We start from the raw sequence: 22,523 nt of genomic DNA on the forward strand, positions 1-22,523 counted from the left end.
TAGCTTCCTATTGAAGCAGCAGTTGCCCTAAAGCCTTGGAAAGAGAGCAAAACAACTTTTGAAGGAAATGAACAGTGTCCCTTTGTCAGCTGTGAAGCCATTATAGCTGGAGATGGGCTTCACTTCCCATTGGCAACAGCATCCACGTTTCTGCAGGCTCCTGAGGCCTGGGTCTGCCACAGCTCAAGGGGCAGCTTCCTGAGTGTCTCCAGTGGTGCCATTCAGAGGCTCTGAGACTGAATATTTAAGGGAGACATTTATTGAGCACTTACTGTATGCCAGGCACTGTATGAAATAATCAACATACACTATTATATTTTGTTCTTAAAACAAACAATAATGTGAGGTAGATGCAATTATGATTTCTACTTTGCAATTGATTTAAACTGAGGCATGGAGTGGTTAAGAACCTATCAAAAGTCAGACAGCTGGAAAAGTGAAAGAAACAAGGCATTTTGGCTCTAGAGTGCTTGCTCTCAAATGCTGAGCCTTAGTGAGCATTCAGCATTGGCACAGGTGCCTCATCACCCGGAGAATTCTTCCACATTTATTGAATGCCTGCTTTTGCCTCACTTAAGCTACAGAGTGATGCAGAGAACATGGCATCACACTGGTCTGAGGACTTTGACCTTCATAGCATCAGTACGCCCACCTTGTGTTGGGATCCAACATCCTCCTTACAGAGGCTAGGGGAAGAACCAACAAGACAGTGGATCAAAAACACCCTTTGCGGGCCTGGCTCATGGTAAATTCTCAACACATATCACTCAACCATCCTTTTTCAAGGTACACACGAGAAACTCAAAGAATGTGTAGCTGTATGAACAATATAGACACATAATAAACACTTTGGGAGCGATTAGAAGTCTAATGGAAGCATGTTGCATTTTAGGATAATGCAAATGGGAATTGTGATGAGCTTATAATTTTATGTGTCCTATCTAAGTTAGCCCTAAAAATCCTGTGAATTTGGTTTTATTTTGCCCACTAAGTAGGTGAGGACACTCTGTGTACATGGTACCAAAGAAGAAAGTATATTCCGTGAAAGGTAGAACTTTGAGATGCATAATTGTAGACATTGTTTACTGGGTATCTACTATATGCTAGGTATGTTAATACACTCCACTGAGGTCTCGCAATGGAAATTATCACTCACAATTTATAGTGAGGAAACCGAAGCCTAGGGATATTAGGAGGCTTGCCTAAGGACTGAAATCTGGCGTGTGTCAAAACTTATTTTGAGTCAATGGTATCTAAGCAGGTTTAGTATCATTTTGAAGTTTGTTTCAAGGTGTCCATATTATCTGCCCTTTGAGCACATTTTATGTTGTTTAGCCCTCCAGATATGTCATGATGAAAATAAAATTCAAGTATTTCAGGGTTTCTTCTGGAAAACAGGCTTGAGAGTAAAGGTGGTGGCTGAACACATCTGTGAATGCCAAGGCCAAGAGATTGACAATGGGTGAAATGCTTCACAAGCCACATTTGGTGCATCAGCCAAGGCTGACTCAGGCACAGGGAGAAGGTGTAGGACTGGTGGAATGATGAGAGGTCCATCTTTTCAGTTGGCTCAGTTGGTTGCAAGTTTTCTGAACCTCACTGCCCAGCTTTGGTCAACCCTAAGTATGGATCCCTCCAGCACAGTGATACACAAGCTTGGCGAACATGTTTGACCCAGACAAAATCCAGAAATTGGATGGAGTTAAAGTGCTGGCTCATCCATTATAGCTGAGATTTTGTGTCATCAGATGTATTTGCTATCCAACCTATGACATGTTGCCACATGGGCAGCAGTTTGAGACGTCCAGCGAAGTTGAACATGCGGCTTGGTGCTGTTACCAGGTTGAATTGCCTGCAGAGATGTGCTTCCCCCCCCATGGAAAATGACACCTGGGTTTGGCGACATAATTTTTCTTTCTTGTTTTACTTACCATCTAATAGATCAAAAGTGTATGAGAAGACTCTTGGGACACCCTTCCACTATATGTGTGAGAGTCTGGATTTGGACCCAGGTCTGTGTGACTCTAAATGCCTGTGTTTGTCTTACATAGCTTTGCTCTTCTCTGACAATGTGGTGTTTAAGCTGAGTTGTGACGCATGAAAAGGCACTTTTCCCGATGGATTAAGAGGCAAAGGGCCTTGTAAACCGAGGGCACAGATCATATATGAACGAGACCCTGGAGTTATGGGCTGAAGTGCCAAGACGATGTAAGGTTACACAGATAATGTAAGGGAGGACTTGCTCTCTGAAGTGTTTGAGAAGCACCTGGGTGGCTCAGTCAGTTAAGTGACTTCTGTTCAGGTCGTAATCTCGTGGTTTGTGAGTTTGAGCCCCGCATTGGGCTCTGTGCTGTCAGATCCTCTGTCTGCCTCTCTCACTCTGCCCTCCCCCTTTCTCTCTCTCAAAAACAAATAAAAACATAAAAAAAAAAATAAGGCTTTGAATCCATTGAAATATGTTACTTTCCATTAATTCATTCATTTGGTAATTCAAAACATGTGTATTGAGTGTCTCCTATATGCCAGGTAACATTAGAATTAGAATTAAATTAGAATTGGAAATAACTAGAAACCTTTGTCAGAATATCACTGCTCCTTATATCTAGAATTTCTTCTCCTTTTAAACAAACAAGTCTATAAAATGTTATCTCGTAGGCAAACTAGCAGCAAAAGTCTTCTTTGAATGAAGCTGGTCTTTGAGTGAAATAAACCATGAATATTTATAATAGATTAAAGGCAAGCACATAAAATAAATATAAGCAGAAAGAAATCATAATACCTTTGGGCTGGGAAGGATCTTGGTTCTTGGGTGGTTCAACTTGTTTATTCTGCTGAAGCCCAGAGATGAAAGTAACCACTCAAGGTCTCTTAATCACCTGTACTGGCTCCATTCTCACTGCCAGGGTCTTACTTCAAAGTCTCATCAATTCATTTTTTAAGTTTATTGATTTACTTTGAGAGAGTGAGCAAGAGAGGGGCAGAGAGAGAGAGAGAGAGAGAGAGAGAGAGAGAAAGGGAGAGAGAATCCCTAGCAGGCTCCGCGCTGACAGTGTGGATGTGGGGCTCGAACTCATGAAGAACTGTGAGATCATGACCTGAGCTGAAATCAAGAGTTGGATGCTTAACCAACTGAGCCACCCAGGAACCCCTATGTCTCATCAATTTTTACCTGGATTATTTCAATAGCCGCCTTCTTCTTCTTCCTCCTCCTCCTCCTCCTTCTCCTCCTCCTCCTCCTCCTCCTCCTCCTCCTCCTCCTCCTCCTCTTCTTCTTCTTCTTCTTCTTCTTCTTCTTCTTCTTCTGTTTATTTATTTATTTTGAAAGAGAGACAGAGAGATGAGTGGGAGGGGCAGAGAAAGAGAGAGAGAGAGAGAGAGAGAGCGAGAGAAAGAATCCCCAGCAGGCTCTGTGTTCTCAGCATGAAGCCCAACACAAGGCTTGATCACATGAACTGTGAGATCATGACCTGAGCCGAAATCAAGAGTTGGGCGCCTGAGGCACCTGGGTGGCTCAGTTGGTTGAGCATCTGACTTCGGCTCAGGTCTGATCTCACTGTTTCTGAGTTCAAGCCCCGCATCGGGTTCTGTGCTGACAACTCAGAGACTGGAGCCCACTTCAGATTCTGTGTCTCCCTCTGTCTTTGACCATCCCCCACTCACAATCTGTCTCTCTCTCTCTCTCAAAAATAAACATTAAAAAAAAAAAAAAGAGTTGGGCACTTAATCGACTGAGCCACCCAGGGACTCCGTATTCCAATAGCCTTCTAACAGATTGCCCTGCCTACATGCTTGTCTCCTTCCATCCTCCACACAGCAGCACAGAGATCATTCAGAAAAGCAATTGCCTTATTTTACTTTGTTCCTCAAAACCATTCAGTGTTTCCATATTGCCTCGAGCTCTGCTTCTCGAATTGTGGTTTGTGACTGGGTCCAGACAGTGCTCAAAACCATAGGATAAACAGCATTACTCTAGAGTGTTCATTTTACTTGATGGCCAATAATTACAAATAGTATTTTGCATGAAAACACTATAGATTAATATAGATCAAGATAAAAACTTTGGGTGAGTTTAAAACATTCAAAGAATTTTGCTTGTAGGAGCTGCTGTCAGAACCCATGGGAGTCCAAGTTTATCCTTTTCTGCCATTAAGGATGTTTTAGTAGGAAAAGTCTATAATGTCCTAGACCCTAGGATAAATTCCAAGTATCCTATCCTTGATTTCTCCAGGATCTATTCATTTGTGTCTTGCTACCCTGTTCTGTTTAATGGGTCCCTTGAAACTCTACTCACCAACCATCCCTCACCATTTAAAACAACAGCTATGGTAGCCTTCAGGATGCAGTCAGATTACGAAATCACTGTAGATATCTCAAACAGGAATTAATTTTACATAGGAAGTTAGATGCCTGCAAAGCCGTTAGAAGATTCCAGGGAAAAAGGTTAGGAAAACCACTGCCAGTGTTCAGGGAAGCAGGATGTATAGGAATTGCAGCAAAGTGGGTGATTTTCAAGAGGATTCCTGGCTAGACAATGGCTTTTGCTTCTCTTCTGCCTTTTAAATTTTGCAAGTATGCCTCTAATCCAGACTCTGTTTTATGGACTAAACTGTGACAACCCCTCCCATTCCTATGCAGAGGTATTAATACCCAGTATCTCAGAATGTGTGTATATTTGGAAATAGGGCCTTTAAAGAGGTAGTGAATGTAAAATAAGATCTCATGGGTATAACAATCCAGTATGATTGTCCTTTTATAAGAAGAGATCAGGACACAGACACACAAAGGGAAGACCATGTGAAGACCCAGCGAGAAGGTGGCCATCCCACGAGCCGAGGAGAGAGGCCTCAGAAGATGCCAACTCTGCTGCTACCTTGATTTCAGACTTCCAGCTTCCAGGACTGTGAGAAAATACATTTCTGCTGTTTAAGCCACCCAGCCTGTGGTACTCTGTTATGGCAGCCGGAGCAAACTAACACAATCTGAGAGTAGGAATTTTATAAGACAGAGTTGCTAAGCTTCCAACCCCCATGTTATAAGGAGAACTTAGAAGGGCAAAAATGGTCCTGAGTTGCCAAGAGACAATCTGGCACAGCTGGCCTCTGTTGGGCACATGCTGAGAATCAGGCATGGCATGAAGCACTTTGCACATGTTATCTCAATTTAGTCCTCAGATCTACCAATTTAAAGTAATTCCTTCAGCCATGCTGTGATGTACAGGTAGGAAAAATGAGGCTCAGAGAAGTTACTTATCTACGGTCACCCAGCTGGTCTCGGGTAGTGAGACTCTGGGGCTGACCCCTGCAGACTCAGTCATGGCATGGCCTGGCTGCAAATGTGTTTTCCTCACTTGTCTACCCAGGGAACATCTGTGGGTCCTTATGTTTATGTCACTTCCTCTGTTCCCCCTTTTTATCAGCGTCCCTATTCCCCACCCAATGCCACCCTCCTTCCTCCCCACAGAGCACACCATTTCCTCATTTATTCCCCCACAGTAGTATCACATATGGACTTCTATATTGCACCAAATAGTATCAAAGACTGGAAATGGCCAATGATGGGAGAATGAATAAGTAAACTATGGTGTATTTACTTGACATAATATTATGAAATAATAATATTATAGAAGTATATAATTATAGAAGTCAGTATATGATTGTAATGAAGCTTATAATAATTTTAACGACAGATTTGTTTTGAATAATCCTAAGAGAAAAGGCAAGATTTAGTGGGATCATATGTACTTAAAAAAATAAAATAAAATCCTAAACAGAAGGGAAAAAAAACGGAAGGAAATACTCTTATCCATGGTTATCTTTGGGTGACTTTTTCCCACTTACTCTTGTTACTTATATTTTGCTTCAGAATTAGCTACAATGGAAATGAATTTTATATATATATATATATATATATATATATATATATATATATATATATATGTATGTATATATACATAATGGGCTTTTGAAAAATCTGCATCCTCTACTAAAGAATTTTGCTGCCTATCCCCTTATTTTCTGCCAAGGGACACCGTTCAGAAGAATTCTCTGTGATGGGGAGAGAAAGGTCCACGGTATCACTGAAGCATTAAGAACATGGAGGCTCAAGACAGGAAGCCAAAGACCAAGAAACTTTGGGTCCTTGTTTTTCTCCCCCACAAGGTAAGTGGCAGCTCCTGAGGGCCTTCCCAGAGCAGCCTGGGCAATGTTGCTATATCTGTGGTGCCTGGGGTTGTAGGGAACTAAAGCCACTAGACCCTGCCCGAAACTGGCCCCATCTTGAATCTCCTCTAAAACCTCCCCAATAGTCTTCTAGACTTAAAATACACCTAGCAGTAATGAGGTCACACATTTGAGCCAGCCATCCCTGCTCCCTTGCCTGCAGCCAATTAAAGAGTTCGGCCAAAATGTATTCTTCTTCTGGCCATAGTCCTGGTTCACCCAAAATAAGGCTTATTCTTCATATGATACCCTCTATTACTCCATGCAAATCCTCTGTAGATTTGGGTTCATGAGACCAGAAATTATGTCTGTTTGGCTGCTGGCTGTGTCTGCACACAGCATGTAACACAGAGCAAGCACTCAGTAAACATAGAATGAATGAACAAGTGAATGAGTGAATGAATGAATATGGTCCGGGAATCTTGTCTTCTCCAGGCCAAATATCCCCAGTTCCTTCAACAGGACTCCTGTGAGGTGGTTCCTGGACCCGACTCCACTTTCTTTTGGATACCATCCAACATGGCAATGCTCTATTCAAATGTAGAATCAGCAATCCACACAGTAGTTCTAGGATGGTTTGAGTGGTGCATAAGTCACAGGAACTGTAACTTTCCTCATTTGGAATAACCTATCTTTATAATGCAGCTCAAGATCTTAATAGCTGTTGACAAAGCCACTTATTTTTTAAAAAATCTGGGCTAAATCATAGCCCAGATTTAAGCCCATGGTTTAAGGCCATGGTTGTAAATCCCAGCAGCACTGTGTCCCTACTTTGAACATTCAAGATACTCTGCAATGTAGTGTAAAAGACCTGGACTCTAACCATTAGAGTGATTCTAACTAATGTTGGGTACCAGGCTCACTCTAGGCTAAGCCTTGTGTTAAGTGCCTCACACACATATTTGCAATTCATGCAGTAGGGGGATTGAGGCTTAGGAAGGGTAAGCAACTTGCTTAACCTTGTCTCTACCATTTAATTGCCAAGAAACCTCGAGCTCGTCCCTCAGAGTCTGTGCTTCATTTGCCTTATCTGTCAAATGAAAATAATAATACCTGCCTTTGCGTGTTATTGGAAGGATTTATTAAAAGGATGCAGTGAAAGTAACTATTAAAACCTACAGATTTGCAACACATTATTATAGGGCTCTGATTTTCCAGCACACAGTCTTGAGACCTAGACTCCAATTTCCTTTCCTTGCCTGAGCATTCCAGATTGCTGTCAGTTGATGTAACAAATGTTTTCTTCCTTTCTCGAATCCTGGCCTTTTTGTAGATTAAGAGTAATTACTCCCAAATGGATACATGAAAGTCAAATTTATGCCTAACATACATCAAGCCATCCATAAATATGCATTTATATTTTATTTATTATTCTTCATTACATCTATTTCAAGTGAAAACAAACAAATCCACTCTTCCCAAGTGTTAAATGATCTCAGACCCAAAGGCATCTTTCTGCATTACTCTTCCAGCAGAGGGCACTGTTTCTCTATAAAGCCAGTGGTCTTCTTTCAAACAAGATCATCGGATTTTGCAGAGGGATACAATTTCCCTGAGACCCCAGAAATAAATGCACAGCAAAGTACTAGGAATGAAAAATAGGAAAGATGCCATTTGAATCTACTTCCCAAAGAGAATTTTTAGTTAGTGCATGAGTGCCAATGTTTGTGTTTCATATTGGGTCAGTTTCCCTCATTTAGAAATCACAGAATGTGATTAATCCTTAGAGACCATTTAGCTCACAGATCACAAAGAAATAGCACGTGGGCTAAATTCAGTCCACATTCATGTTTTTTCCCCTACATTATATTATCATCATTATTAGTATTATTATCAGACTAACATTAGTTTAAGCAGGAGATTGAATATAAACTAAAGACTTCTTAGCATTTCTTTGAAAATGAATCAGAAGCTCTCATAACCCTGAGCCCACAGGCCATCACAGTGACAATTGGCTGGAATGCAACAAATTCCACCCTTTTGGACAGGGCATATTTTTGCTCCTTCCCTATAGTCCCTACCAGCCTGTCCCGTGGGTGTACATCATCTACCTAGACCGAAAAGTACTTGAGTTTGCAACCTTCAGATTCTGGTCCAACTTCTTCATGCTACCAATGGGAAAAACAAAGCCCAGAAACACGAAGGCCCTTGCTCAAGGTCATACCACAAGGAGGTGCCAAGACCAGGCTAGATACCAGGCCTCCCAATAGGGCTTCTCAAAAATGAAGATTGGTCTTGACGCTTGCCCATGCAAGCTTCAACCCTTTCCTACTCTCTCAGAAGGCTGGTGCTCCCCAGTAGGTAGGTGGGACCACAAGAAGGTTCCAGACAGTGTAAGATGCAAGGTGAGGCTTTGGAGGGCAAAAAGAGAGAGGGGACACTCAGTTTTGCTTCTCAGACTCCTGAAGAAACCAGGAGTGGAGGGGACAGGACTTGGAGAGCACAGAATCAAAAAGACTTAGCTCCTCAAAATGTCTGGTCTTTGTTTCCTCATCTTAAAATGGAAGCACTATTACCTTGTGTAGTTTGCATGAAAATTATTCATTCTGTGAGTAGAGCATCTGTGATCCCTTCAATTATTGACTGCCTACTAGGCAGAAGTGTTAAGGGCATAGCCCTGCCTGGAATGTGGGGAGTCCTCAGTAAATGGCAACAGTTATTGAGGAGGAACAGGGGAGACAGGATCTCTGTTACTCCGTGCAGACTCTATGCCTTTGACCTCAAGCCCTCCACATTCCATTAGCTTTCTTCCTAAACCAGTGGTTCTCATCTTGGCTGCACATTAAAATTTCTCAGGGTGCTTTTGAGGCCCAGGCTGCCTCCCAGACCAAGTGAGTCAGAATTCCTAGAGGTCGGATCCAGTCATCAGTGCTATGTAAAGTGGCTCATGTCACTGCAATGTGCAGCACAGGTGAGGACCCCAGTCCTAGATCCTCTCCATACCTTGCCACAGCTCCAACCCTCTTCCTTACCTAAGAACCACCCTCGGTATGCACTTCCCTACCTCCAGTCCTGCCCCTGTCCTTGGACTCTGGGTAGATTAATTACACCCCTCCGAGCCTTCTTTTCCTCATCAGAATAACAAGAGTGTAGAGGAGACATTTGGTAGCTTACCGGCATCCATGACCTCCTTTTCCTCTCCAAGAAGAAGGCTGATTTTGTAAGCCGACCAGCTCCAGGGGTAGGCCTGGTTGGCCTAAGGGTTATTCAATCATCCTCCTTTAACAATGATTGGTTTCAGGATGAGACTGTGGACCCACACCTGTTAGATAAGATGTGACAAGAGGCTTCTAGGAAGTGTTTTTCTTGCTCTTGAAAAAGAACAAGAAAGGCACCTTCTGTTATCTTGATTTGACACTTGAAGCTGCTGCCATCATCTTGTGACCAGCCAGAGTGCTAAGGCAGCACAGGGGCACAACATTTAAAGATGAATTTTAGCTCGAGGGGCACCTGGGTGGCTCAGTCGATTAAGCGTCCAACTTTGGCTCAGGTCATGATCTTATGGTTCATGAGTTTGATCCTCACATCAGGCTCTGTGCTGACAGCTCAGAGCCTGGAGCCTGCTTTGGATTCGGTGTCTCCCTCTCTCTCTGCCCCTCCCCCACCCCCCTCAAAAAGAAATAAACATTAAAAATTTTTAAGAAAAAGATGAATTTTAGCTGGAGTTTTTAGAAGACTAAGTTACAAGGATGGTGAGTTGAAAACTAGTATTTACTGAGTCCCTATCATGTTCCAGATCGTCTATTACATTCAGTATGATATGTGCTTGCTCATGTAATTCTTACAACTGTGGTCTGGCATGATAAAGTACTCAGCCTATGGAGTTAGATCAATTGATTTTAATTTTAGCTCCATCTTTTAGGAAAATGGCTTAAACCCCCTAAACCTCAGTTTTCTTATCAGTGAAATGGGAATTATGGAATCTATACAGCATGGGATCATTGGAAGGATTAAATAAATGAATTAGGTAAACAAAATAATGCATGTAAATAATCTAGCGCACCATTAAGACTCTACAAAATCCAGGTGTTACGTTAAAAAAAAACTCTGTAAAGAAGGTTATTACTATTATTACTGTTCCCTCCATCCACTCCTTACATATGAATAAAATGAGAACCACAAAGCCCATTGACTTGCCTAAGAATCCACAGTATGTAAGTGGCAAAGCTGAGGTTTAAACCTAAGAATTCTTACTCCTGATCTGTTGCTGGTGCCCTTCCTCTCTTCTCTGCCTGCCAAGCTGGTTGAAGAAATTCCAACATTCTCCAGCAGAGAGTGGTGCCTGGGGAATTCTTCCACAAACACAGGTTTGCAAGCAAACCAGGTGAAACGGAGAAGCTGAGCCTGAGGCATGGATATGACTGAATAGCTGTGAAAGGCAAGGAGCCCTTCAGCAGGACACTTACTCGGTTTGCAAATAACAAAGGATCATAGGACCATAGACTATCAGGGTTCAAAGAATCCCTTAGAGATCAAATAACCCAACCCCATTCCATGTTAGAATTCCTAGTTGATCACCCCTTGAAATGGGGGCTTCCTACTTTCCAGAGCAGGGCAGTTTTAATTCTTAAAAAGTTCTACCATTTGTTGAGACAACATTTGCCTCCCTTGAACTTCTATCCATTGTTTTAAAATTCTCATTCTTTTGCTACATGGTAAATAGCCCTTTGGAAACATGGTGATGACAGCTCATTCACCTGAGTCTCCTTCTGACCTCCAAGCTGCCCCCTCCCCCAGCTTTCTCAACTGATCCTCTAACAGTTCCAGTTGTTTCCAGTCCCACCACCATCCGGACCCCTCTTTTGATATAAGGAAACAGAAGTGGAATCAATACTCAGGGAATAATTTTCAAACACTCAGAGCTGTTCAGCAATGGATCAGAGGTTGATTTGCAATATTAATGCTCATATGTAAATTACACCTAGAAAAACATTGGGTGAGGGGGAAACAATTACTTCATGTGGTGGGCATCTATTTTTGTTTGTTCAACATCCATACTATCTCCTATGGGACTAGGATTAAAATTCACTTGGGTGAAGGGGCACATAGGTGGCTCAGTTGGTTGAGCATGGGACCCTTGATTTCGGCTCAGAGCATGATCTCACGGGTTACGGGATAGAGCTCTGCATTGGTCTCCCCACCAAGCATGGAGCCCGCTTGGGATTCTCCGTCTCCCTCTCTGCCTCTCCTTCCCCAAAATAAATAAATAAACATTAAAAAAATAAAATTCAGTTGAGTGAATGGTGAAAGTCCTTTGGATACAGTCTGGCTATTGGACAGTTGGCAAGGCGCCCTACTCCTCTCTAGCCATAGCGGAAACATGGCCCTTATTGGGTTGACCAGAACTTCCCTTCCTGATTGAGCATGTGAGTGGTATGAGCCCCTGGTTGCCACAGGGGCTCTTGGACAAGCCGCTGTGTAGTTCCTGCAAAACCCCTGGAGCAGCTTACTTCCTCTTCCTGTCTTTCTAACCCTGTTTCCCCACTTTGCTTTTGAAATTTTGAATTCCCTTGTATTTGCCAAAAAAACTCCTCTCTGGTATGTGTTAACCAGATGCAGTTTCTGTTGCTTACAAGTAAAGACTCCTGCTTTACATGGTAATGAAATAAGGGGACAAATAATCTTATGGAATATTAGTTAAAAAGTCTCAAAATATAGATAAAAATAAAAATAGTATTTACTCTATATTATTATATTTTTTATATGCTATATTTATTGCATATAATATATATGTATGATAAATATGTATTCTTTTAATTTTTTTAATCTTTTTTATGTTTATTTATTTTGAGAGAGAGAAAGAGAGCACAAGATGGGGGGGTGGTGCAGAGACAGAGGGAGAGAGAGAAAGAATCCCAAGCAGGTTCCACGCTGCCAACACAGAGCCCAATGTGGGGCTTGAACTCATGAACAGTGAGATCATGACCTGAGCCGAAATCAAGAGTTGGATGCTTAACTGACCCAGGCACCTCTTTTAATTTTTTTAAAATTAAGTTTTTATTGTGAGGTAACATGTGCCCATTGTAGAAAATTGGGAAAATACAGAAAATCACATATTACATATTACCTATATAAAATTATTACTTGGCTGCCCAAAGTGTGAGTCTATGCCTGAGGGCAGAATTTATGCCATTCTACATTAGCCTGGCTTCTTGGTTACCTTTTGGTCTGTTTTTATTTCACTGGGAATGTGGGCCAGTGCTTATTTTCACAGCCAAATTAATTAATGAGAAAATCCTCAGACTTTCCATTTATCACTTCCAAACACCCACTTTTGATGAGTCAGTTGCCATTTGAACAATATAGGATAATTTTCAAATTAATTAAAATGAGACAACAATACGGCCCATTTCTTACTCAAGTATCTCCAAGGGATTCTGACTTCATTAATCTTTGGACCACCAGTCTCCAAGAGAGAAAGGACATTAATCACGTCTCTCCCATGGGGGGTGGGGGAGGGACGGGACCCAGAGAGTGAGCAGTTTGTCAGTTTTAGAGAAGTGCTAGGGTAATTGGGACTATCTCCAGCTACGAGTCCTTCTCATTTTTTCCCTCCCCCAGACAATCAATCAGTCATATTTATATATTTAGTGGATACCTATTATGCCCTAACTGTCTTACGAGTACATAGGGGAATGGGAAGCACAAACAACTGTGGGCTGTAGTTCCCATCTCCTTTCAGCCCAAGTAGCAAGAAACAGATGTGTAAGGAAACAGCCGCAGAGATAATACTGCGGTGTTCATTAAGTGGAAAGCAGCTGCTGTTTTCTTTTCTGAATGCAGTGTAAAGTCAACTTTCTTAGCATTTGTGCCTTTTCTCTGCTTCTGCAAGTATTTTTAGTATCTGCTATGTACCAGGCACTTTCACATAGATCTCTTCTCTTAACACTCACAACACCCCAGGGAAGGAGGCCCCCACATCTCCGGCCTGCAGATGAGGGCGTGCAGGTCCCCCAGCCGGGAAGCCCTCTCCCTCTGTCCACGCTCTTCCTGTGCGCTAGCATGGCCTAAGCTCGGGCGTGCTCAGGTGTCCTGTGCCCCTCTCTCCGGCCGGCTGTGTCTCCCCCTCCTGAGCTTGAGAGTCGTACCCGGGTCGCAGCGGGCATCTCCACCTAGATGTCTTGCATGCACGTCGAACTCAGTATGCCTCAGAGCAGACCCTTCTTGTTTCATCCCCCAAGCCCATTTTGCCTCTTTCCCTTCTAAGTCCCAGCAGATGGTGCGGTCCACTGACACCCTAGTGGGAATGCTGAGAATCAGCCTTGATGCCTCTCTCTCCTGCACACCCTTCCCCCGTTCCATCAGCCATCATTTCGACTTCTTTCAACTATTTCAAAACTGTCTCTTCTCTCCATCTCCACGACTACTGTCCAGGCTTCCCCCCTTTATCTGCTACTTACTGTGCCGGCTCATCTCTTCTTCCCCAAGCCACACCCCTCTCTGACCCATCTCCTATGCTTCACAATGGGATTTTCATCAGTGCACTTATAGTCATGCTAGTCACTTGCCTAAAAATCATTCAGTGGCTCCCCAATGCCCGGGCTACAAAAGCCAAACTTCTATCTATATCATAAAGGTCCCCCAGGATCTGTTTTCAGTCCACCTCCCACCTTCTTTCTAATGCTCTATTTTTTTCTGCCTGAAGACTTTCCCCCTCCCTTCACCACCTAACTCCCATTCATCTGTCAAGATCTAGCTAGGACACCATCTCCACTACAGGAAGCCTTCCCTGACCCCCAAGATGGAAAAAGTCTTGGGGCGGAGGGGAGTGAGATTAGGCATTTATTTCTCTGACACTTTCCCTGTATGGTCACCCTGGCTATGAACTTTAGCTGTCCACCACTACACCTTTCAAAGTGATCTTCCCCATGTAACTCTTCTCTTCCAGGTTTCTTTAGCCTGGAAAAATACTCTCCCCTATTCTTTTGGACCTGGGGTGGTCACAGGACCACTGCTGCTAGTTCTGGGTCCCTGCATTGCCCCTGTGAGTCCCCTACATCCTGCCCACATGCTTGTACACAAAGGATTCCTTTGTAAGTAAACTCTCCTTGAATTATCCTAATTTGGGCATCCCACCTGTTTCCTACGGGGACCCTGTCTGATCCACCAGTATTTTGCAAATTTCAGAATCACATTTCCCTCTGTTATCATTTCAAACTACATTATCTTCATTTGTGATTGATCTTTTATTGACCTTGGTTTGTAACTCTTTTGGCTTAAAGCTGGGGGCAAAACAGCTTTTCTATCCTATTTGTTGAGAGAGCAAAAAAGCTCTAAAAATTCACAACTTTTATTTCCAGTATACAGATCTTATCACAGAAATTGCACAAACCATGTCTCTCTCTCTCTCTCTCTCTCTCTCTCTCTCTCTATCTCTCTCCCTGTTAGACTATGAGCTCCTTCCTCAAGGCACAGCTCTGTGTCAGAATAGAGTAGAAACTCACTAAATAGTCCATTAATGAATAAACCACTAGTAAGCACTTAATAAATATTCGTAGAGGACATGAATTGGGAAAGAATTTGAGCCCCAAATTTGAAAGCCTCAGGGACTGCAGTTGTTAATAAGTGAGACCCCTTTTCTCTTTTGTCCCCACGCCAGGATACTGGAATGTTATTTTGCCAGACTTGGGAATTTCCTGAAAGGAGTTAAAAATATCTCTCCTACCCAGAGCACCTTAGGAACGCATCCTCTGAGAAAGCACGCTGCTGGAGTAGAACCACTAACCAGGCTCTCACCCCCATCTTCTCTCCCACCCCCGTCCCTGCACCCCTTCGGATTTGACAACTCTGTAGGAAACCAATTTGCTGTTAATCACAAGGGAGTTTTATTTACTCTGTTGAAAGAATTGAAAAGCAGTCATTTTTATTAGTGCCACAGCTGGTTCTTCCATCATGGAAGAAATACAATTATGCGTCTTCCTATGGCTGAATGCAGACGGCTACAACCTCATTATTCATTCTGGTAGGAAGCAGGCCTTTATAATGAGCAGGGGAAAAAAATGCACTGACCCCTCATTTATAAAGGGAACAAATCTTAGTTTCTGGAATGACATCGCCACTGCCACCATAGAAAGAAAGGCTTTTTATTTTTTTGGTTACATAATAGGGAGCGATAGCTTTAGAGGCCCGGCTGAGGCAGTCATTATGGCAGAGTGGAAAGAGTGTAGACTTTGGCCTTGGGCCAGCCTGGGTTCAAACCTCAGATCTGCTTCTTATCAGCTCCGGATAGAGGGCGTGTTAATTCTTCCGAACCTCCATTTTCTTATCTGTAAATTGGAAATACGGGTATCCCCTGCTTTCCCAAAGTTCGTGTTGTGCCACTTTGCTTTCGTGAAAGACCTTACATGAGTACTCGTTTTTGCTAACCGAAAGAAACCGGAAGGGGAGTTTGTCGCTTCTGGGAATAAAAGCAAAAAAGCAAAAAAAAAAAAGCAATCAGCGTTTGTTTTGCAGCGTGCACCTGGCACGGCCCGTGGCACCGCCAGGCACCTTCCCAGGCACCTCAGCGTCAAGCCGCCCGAGCTGTGAACGGTGCCTGTGAGCACTGTGAACTGGGGAAACTGCAGTAACTGGGCATCCTCCCAGGGTGGTAGTGAGGATTGGAGGTTAAATTCATGCACACGGAGCGCAGCTCCCATCACGACACGATCTGGCCCCTGCCTACCTCTCCAGCTGTGTCTCCCGCCCCCCAAAGCTGCCATCTCTGCTGCAGCCATACCGAACTATTAACAGGTCCCCAGAACCTGCCGTGTTTGTCCATGCTTTCTCTGACTTTGCACATGTGTCCTGCCTGCCTGGGTCACATGCCCTCACTTTGCTTGTTCATCCGGCCAAGTTCTTTCCTTAAAAGTGACGGTTCCTCTGTGAAGCTTGTGCCTCAGTTCCTCCCCTAGATGGACACAGCACCCCACTCTGTTCCCATCACCCTTTGTAGGCACCCCGCTGTCACCCACGGCGACGGACTCGTCTGCTTACGTGTTTGTTGCAAGTACCAGTCTGTGAGCTCCTTAAAGAGCAAGACCCACGGGCTTTCCCTCCGGGATGCCCGTGCTGGCACAGCGCCCACCAGAACTGGTGGTCCCTAAGTGATTTACTGAACACATGAAGGCGTCAGTACAGCACTTACCGCCTTGCATGGATGTGGCTGGCTCTGTTGAGTGGTTACGTTTATACCATGTTTAACCTTCCCCACTTGCCTGCTTCCACCATAGAAACACCCCAGCCGTTAGGGAATTTAGGAGAGCCCTGTCGCCCAGTTTCAGCCAAAGAGAAAATGGAAGAAGTCTTTGGGGGGATACTTGTTTTTGTTCTTAGATGCCCTACCTAGATCTTGGTATAGCTTATTCAACTCTAAAAGCTGATTTGCCATTCCGTGGCCTCATCCCTTGAGATGATGAGCAAAGAATGGCCTTTGGAATCAGACAAATGAGTTGGATCTCCATTACTCTGTTTCCCACAAGCAACCTGACATGATGGTTCTGAATACTCGCCTGGGAGGGAGGCAGACAGCCTGGGTTCCAGTGCTTTCCAAAAAAAAAAATTTTTTAATGTTTATTTATTTTTGAGACAGAGAGAGACAGAGCATGAACAGGGGAGGGTCAGAGAGAGAGAAAGACACAGAATCTGAAGAGGCTCCAGGCTCTGAGCCGTCAGCACAGAGCCCGACGCGGGGTTTGAACTCACGGACCGTGAGATCATGACCTGAGCCGAAGTCGGACGCTTAACCGACTGAGCCACCCAGGCGCCCCTCCAGTGCTTTTCAAAGGTGTTTGTCCTTGGGCAAATAATCTAATTATCCAGTTTCTTCATCTGTGAGGTCAGGAGAGTAACAGCACCTACCTCATGGGGTTCAATAGGTTAATGAATAGAAAGTACTTAGAATAAAGACTGACACAGACTTAGGACTGTATTGGTGTCAGCACTATTTCTTTTTATTAATAATACTGGTTGTGCAGCCTTAGGCAATTTCACACGCTTTCTGAGATTTGGTGTGCTCATCTATAAAATGGGGGTTTGGGAAGTGTCTGCCTTGCAGGTTGTGGTGAGGATGGCAGTTCAGGTGTGTGGAGCACGGGGGGGCAGCACCTGGCACGAGGCCACAGCTGCACCAGGAGGGAAAAAAGACAGCCCTGAACTCGGGAGCCGGCCTGTCTGCGAGTGTCTGGGCACACTGGCATTCTTACCTTTGCTCCTCATCACCCTCCTCCCTTCCTGCCACAAAAGACAGAGAGGTCCCTCCTCCCGAGTGAGGCTAACTGCTGTCCCTGAACTCTGGGCCCCCTCCCCTCTCACTTTCTCAGAGACCTTCTGCTATTCTGCTATTGATCTGGCCCCTGTTCCCTTTTTTTTTTTTTTTTTTTTAGTTTATGTATTTATTTTGAAAGAGACAGAGACAGTGTGAGGGGGCAGGGGTAGAGAGAGAGGGAGAGAGAAGGAATCTCAAGCAGGCTCCACAGCTGGCAGTGCGGCTCGAACTCATGAACCTTGAGATCATGACCTGAGCCAAAAGCAAGAGTTGGTTGCTTAACCAACTGAGCCACCCAGGTGCCACCGGCCCCTCTCCTTTTAGCCTTTTCTTTCCACTGGCTTCTCCCCAGAAGCATTTAAATGGGCTTCAATCACTTCCTTAGAGCAAGCTTGACTACACACACACACACACACACACACACACAGCTTAAATCCCAGCTCTTCCCCCAGTGCTTTTCTTCTCTTTCCATCTTCCCCTAGGCAAACTCCTTGCAGTATTTGTCTGCACAACCTGTCTCTACTTCCTCAACCCCCACTCACTCCTCCCGTTGGTGCAGCCTTTAACAAGCAGGGTGACAAGCTGGAGTCTAGAGGAAGCAAGGTCAAAGACACAAGGGAGTTGTTTCCATCCTGAAAAGGGGACCTAGAGAGAGGGTAGAGAGGGAAGAGGATGTGATAGAAGCTCTGGTCAACCAAGAATGGAATTGCCCTGGCCCCTGCTGGCCCTCACCACCTCGCGTGCAATCCAGGCTCATGCATGTTGGGGGAGCCCACGGCAATCCAGGCTCATGACACGTACGGTTCAGCTGCCTCTCACACGTTATGTGCCCTCTACCTGGTGGGCCTGACTTCTAATCAAGCCTGGCCCACCCAGGACTAGTTTCTCTGTCACCTTCCAGCTGACAGCCTTCCTTGCCCATGGCTCAGTGAAGTCTAAGCAGTGCCGAGAAGAGAAGGAGGCTGAGAAAGTAAAAACATGTAAGTGGAAGCAAGTTCTAATATTTTTCCTATGTGTTTTCTTTCTGCTGTTTCGTAATCATCCATAATCATAAGAGGCCAGGGGCAGGCGCCACCGACCTTATTCTAATGTGCCCCCCACCCCGCCCCCCGCCCAGGGAAATCATACAAGAACATGCGGAATCGTCCGGCTGGTGTTTGTGAAGCAGACACAAGGCTCTCCCACATGCCAAAGCTCAGTGGAATTTCTTAGCAAAGATAGGAGTTCAGGGCCCTTGCCAGCCCTATTTACAGACAGGGAGACTGAGGTTCACAGAGGATCAGAGTGAGCGGCAGCAGCTACCATTTGCAGGGCCCGGCCTGGCTGAGCATTTTGAGGATATTATCTCATTTAGTCGTCAGAGACACAGCCTCTTACACAGGTGTTATGCCGCCGCTCACAGAGGAAAAGCATAGAATTTGGTAGAGATAAGGCTGGCTTATGCTACTTCTAAGACGGGTGAACTTGGGTGACCCTCTTAAACTCTCTGGGCTTCAGTTTATTATCTATAAAATGTCAGGGCTAGATTGAACGGGCTGGAAGGAGCGTTCCAAATTGAACTTTCTTTGGCCTCATAATTGCCAGGCATCTCCTCAGCAGGCCCAACCTTTAGTCAGCTCTCTATAAGAGAGCAACAGAAAACAAGTTATAATCAGATAGCAGACCCAGATCCAGCGTCGGCAGCAGCATTTATGAGCTGTGTGGCCCTGAGAAGTTCACGGACCTTTCTGAGCCTCAGTTCCCTCATCCGTAAAAGTGGGTGCTCCCCGGATTGTCGGGAAGGTAAAGCAGGGTAGAGCGTGTGAAGTTACTTGACACATAGCAGGTGTTCAATAAATGGCAGTGATTATTATTTGCTGATTTTTTTTTTCCCAATCCGTTGCACAATAAAGTGACAAACGGAAGACCCTAGAAATGTTTACGGGCTTCAGATTTGGGATTTGTGAGAACTGCAAAGTATTTACCTTAGCTCACTGTGCTCTTGTGCTCCTGTTAAAATACGCCGCTCGGTCCAGTTTTCTAGTGTCCTGAACAATTGCACACATAAGCTTGGCGAAGGTAGGCGGAATCAGGGTGTGTTTTCAGCAACAAGTGAGGCGAGGCGCTGAGCGGGCGGTTTTGAGCAGGAGGCCCGGGGAGTGACAGCAGAGGGGGAGCAGTGCCGAAACGATAATATTAGAGTACACAGAATAATTCACAGCTGCCAGGTCACGCAACTTGAGAAGTGCTTCAGAACAGTCAACCCTTCCATGTTGTTGCTAAGAGACGGGGAGGTGGGGAGGTAATCAGGCCTCCTAATGAGAGAGAGGGGAAAAAATGAACAGAGACGAACTTCAGATTTTGGAAATGATTGTATGGACTCCTAGTCACTGACTGCTGGTGACTTTGAAGATATTTAGCTTGTAAAAGAAGCATGTGTTGAGTTCCTACTGTGTACCATATGTAGCTGCAGGCCCCAGAGAGACCACAGGAGACAGTCTCAGATCTCGTGGAATTTCTAGTGGGGTCAGCCGTCTTTACAGCTGAGGGGACGCTGGAGGTCCTGAGAGGGCAGTGATCCGTCTGAGGCCCCAAGGCAACCAATTGGCAAAGCTGATCTTAGAATCTGGGCCTCCTAAGTCCCATACCAGGACGTTTTCCAACCACCATGTTTCACAAAAGAGATTCATCTGTAGCAGATTTTAAGCTGAGACTTGGTACTTTGGTGAGATAAATAAAGGTCCTTAACCAGAGAAATTTATGGAAAGCAGTGCAAAAAAAAAAAAAAATGATTTCTCTAATTTCAAATGTTTCACTGAGAAATTTTATATTTACTGAGTCCCTGTCCTGTAGTATTATACCTAGCTGAATGAGACTACAGAGTGACTGCAGGTGGCAGGATAAAACGAGGGGGATGATTTGGGTATCTCATCACTGCCGAAAATTAGCAAGACACAGAAGTCCAGAGGTCTGGGTCCAGAACCAGTTTCTGTCCCTTCTGACCCAGGCCTTTCACTTCTCTGGGCCTCAGTTTTCCCACCTGTAAAATGATCTTGAAATTCCACTTCAGCTCTAACTTTTATAATCAATCACCCAATAGTGCCGTGTAGGCCTGGGGGACCCTAAATGTAACTTCAGAAAGAAGCCATGGTTTAAGGATGGAGGCTTGAGCGTTAAACATCCCTGGGCTGCCATAGTCCTGCAGGAGGGTACCATCATGGTGTGTGTTCCCCTATGCCCAACAGATGGTCATCAGTGTCCATACCTCCCAAAATGTTTGTGCTTCTGGGGAGCAAGGATTGTGTCCCTCTCACCTCTGCATCTCCCGCCAGTACCTAGCAACTACCTGGCAGTGGTAGGCATTTCATATATCTACAGAAGGGCCTTTAACTGAGAAAAGGCAGGTTCAGAAAGGTATGTCAAAGAAAGCTGCCAAAAAGGAGCGGTTCAAAAAGTTGCCATGATAGAGACTTGGACTTACAGCATAGCTAGTATGTGGCAGAGCTCCAGTTAAAGCCCAGGACTGCCTGGATCCCAAGCCTATGTTGTTAGCCCCCTCATCAGCCTTCCACCCATTTGCCCATTTATTCAAGATGGCGGCATCAGCATTTCTTGAGGTTAAGGTAAAGACTGTGCCTAGACAAGAGAGGGCATGAAGCACACTCATTTTAGTCAACCCTTCTTCGGAGTCTGGCTCAGCTGTCACCTTCCCTATAATTTTCCCCAGCCGTCTGGGCAGAATTAGTTGTTCTTGTTTCTGTGTTCCTACCGCTGTACCTTTTTCTCCCTGTGACGCCCATCAATCTCACTACAGTGTGACTACCTTTGGAGGCCTTTCTTCTCCACCAGATCATGACTACTTTGATGGCAGGGACTGGGTCTTACTTATCCCTCTGCCCCCATGCTTGTTACTGAGTAGTCAATACATGTTTACAGAGTGAAGGTATAAATAACAAATGAATGAATGAGGAAACTATATTTCTTAGGGTCAATAAGGGAAATGGGCACCAAAGAGCCTCCCCTGAACAACTTCTTAGAACAATCACAGAGTTGAACATTATGGGGATGGAGGTTATCGGGGACTTGCTCAAGGTCACATAGTTAGAAAGCATCACATCTAGGACTCTTACCCTCCTTCTCTTTTGTTCCTCCATTCAACACCTCATAAGGGTCTCTGGCTCTAAGCCATGTGGTTTTCAATAAAAATCTGTCAGAAAGAAATGAATTTAAAAAATAAAAAAAATTAATGTTTATTATTTTGAGAGAGAGCGAGAGAGAGCATGCGTGTGTGGGAGGGGCAGAGAGAGAGGGAGGCACAGAACCCGAAGCAGGTTCCAGGCTCTGAGCTGTCAGCACAGAGCTCGAAGCAGGGCTCGAACTCACGAACTGTGAGATCATGACCTGAGCCGAAGTCGGACGCTTAACCAGCTAAGCCACCCAGGTGCCCCAAGGAAGTGAATCGTTAAGTAGCTAAGAGTGTGGAAGTCTGACAGATGTGGGTTAAAATGCCGCTGGACCACTGACTACTGCCATGATCTGTGGCAACTTAACCCCTCTGAAGTTCAGTCTGTGTAAAGTAAAGGGCAACACCTCCCATGTCCCCCTTGCTGGCTATTTCTATGGGGTTCCCTGGAAGGCATCATGATTAACCCCAACTGGAGGTGGGATGGGAGTTTCTGACACACCGAGTCTCTCATTGTCCTGCCTGATCTGCTTTCGGAGCAATGGGTTCCTTTCCTTGCTTCCTTTCCCCTTTTGAAGCGCCACTTTGGCCTAGCTAACACGTAGCATGGCTTGTGTTCTCAGTCTCCGCCATAGCCATGGCATGTGCTTTCCAGCCCACCAAATAGACAACAAGCCCGTTGACCAGAGCGGGCACTTTGTGCTGGCTAGTGATTCTGCTCTTCGCGCTGCCGCAGCCCGAGGGAAGGCTGGGTCCTTACTGCTTTCCAGGTGCACGATTGCTGCCTTCCAGCGCCACGGACCTTTCTCGGGGCTGGCAAGGATCTCAGCCAACAGAGCCGGCACGGGGAAGTGGCTTCCGGTGTGAGCCTGCTGTGAGTCACAGACATCACGGATAC

The 22,523-nt window shown here is 44.8% G+C and overlaps 1 long non-coding RNA gene across 1 annotated transcript; it reads right to left on the minus strand.

Moving 5' to 3' along the window:
- Positions 1–3,263: 3,263 nt before the first annotated feature.
- LOC122227364 lies at positions 3,264–19,607 on the minus strand. Its single transcript, XR_006205989.1, has 3 exons — positions 19,428–19,607; positions 9,333–9,480; positions 3,264–3,280 (listed from the first exon to the last, which is right to left on the minus strand). It is a non-coding gene; the product is annotated as an uncharacterized LOC122227364 (long non-coding RNA).
- Between the last annotated feature and the right edge of the window lie 2,916 nt (positions 19,608–22,523).

This window comes from Panthera leo, chromosome C1 (genome assembly GCF_018350215.1).
Source record: "Panthera leo isolate Ple1 chromosome C1, P.leo_Ple1_pat1.1, whole genome shotgun sequence".
Taxonomy (NCBI): domain Eukaryota; kingdom Metazoa; phylum Chordata; class Mammalia; order Carnivora; family Felidae; genus Panthera; species Panthera leo.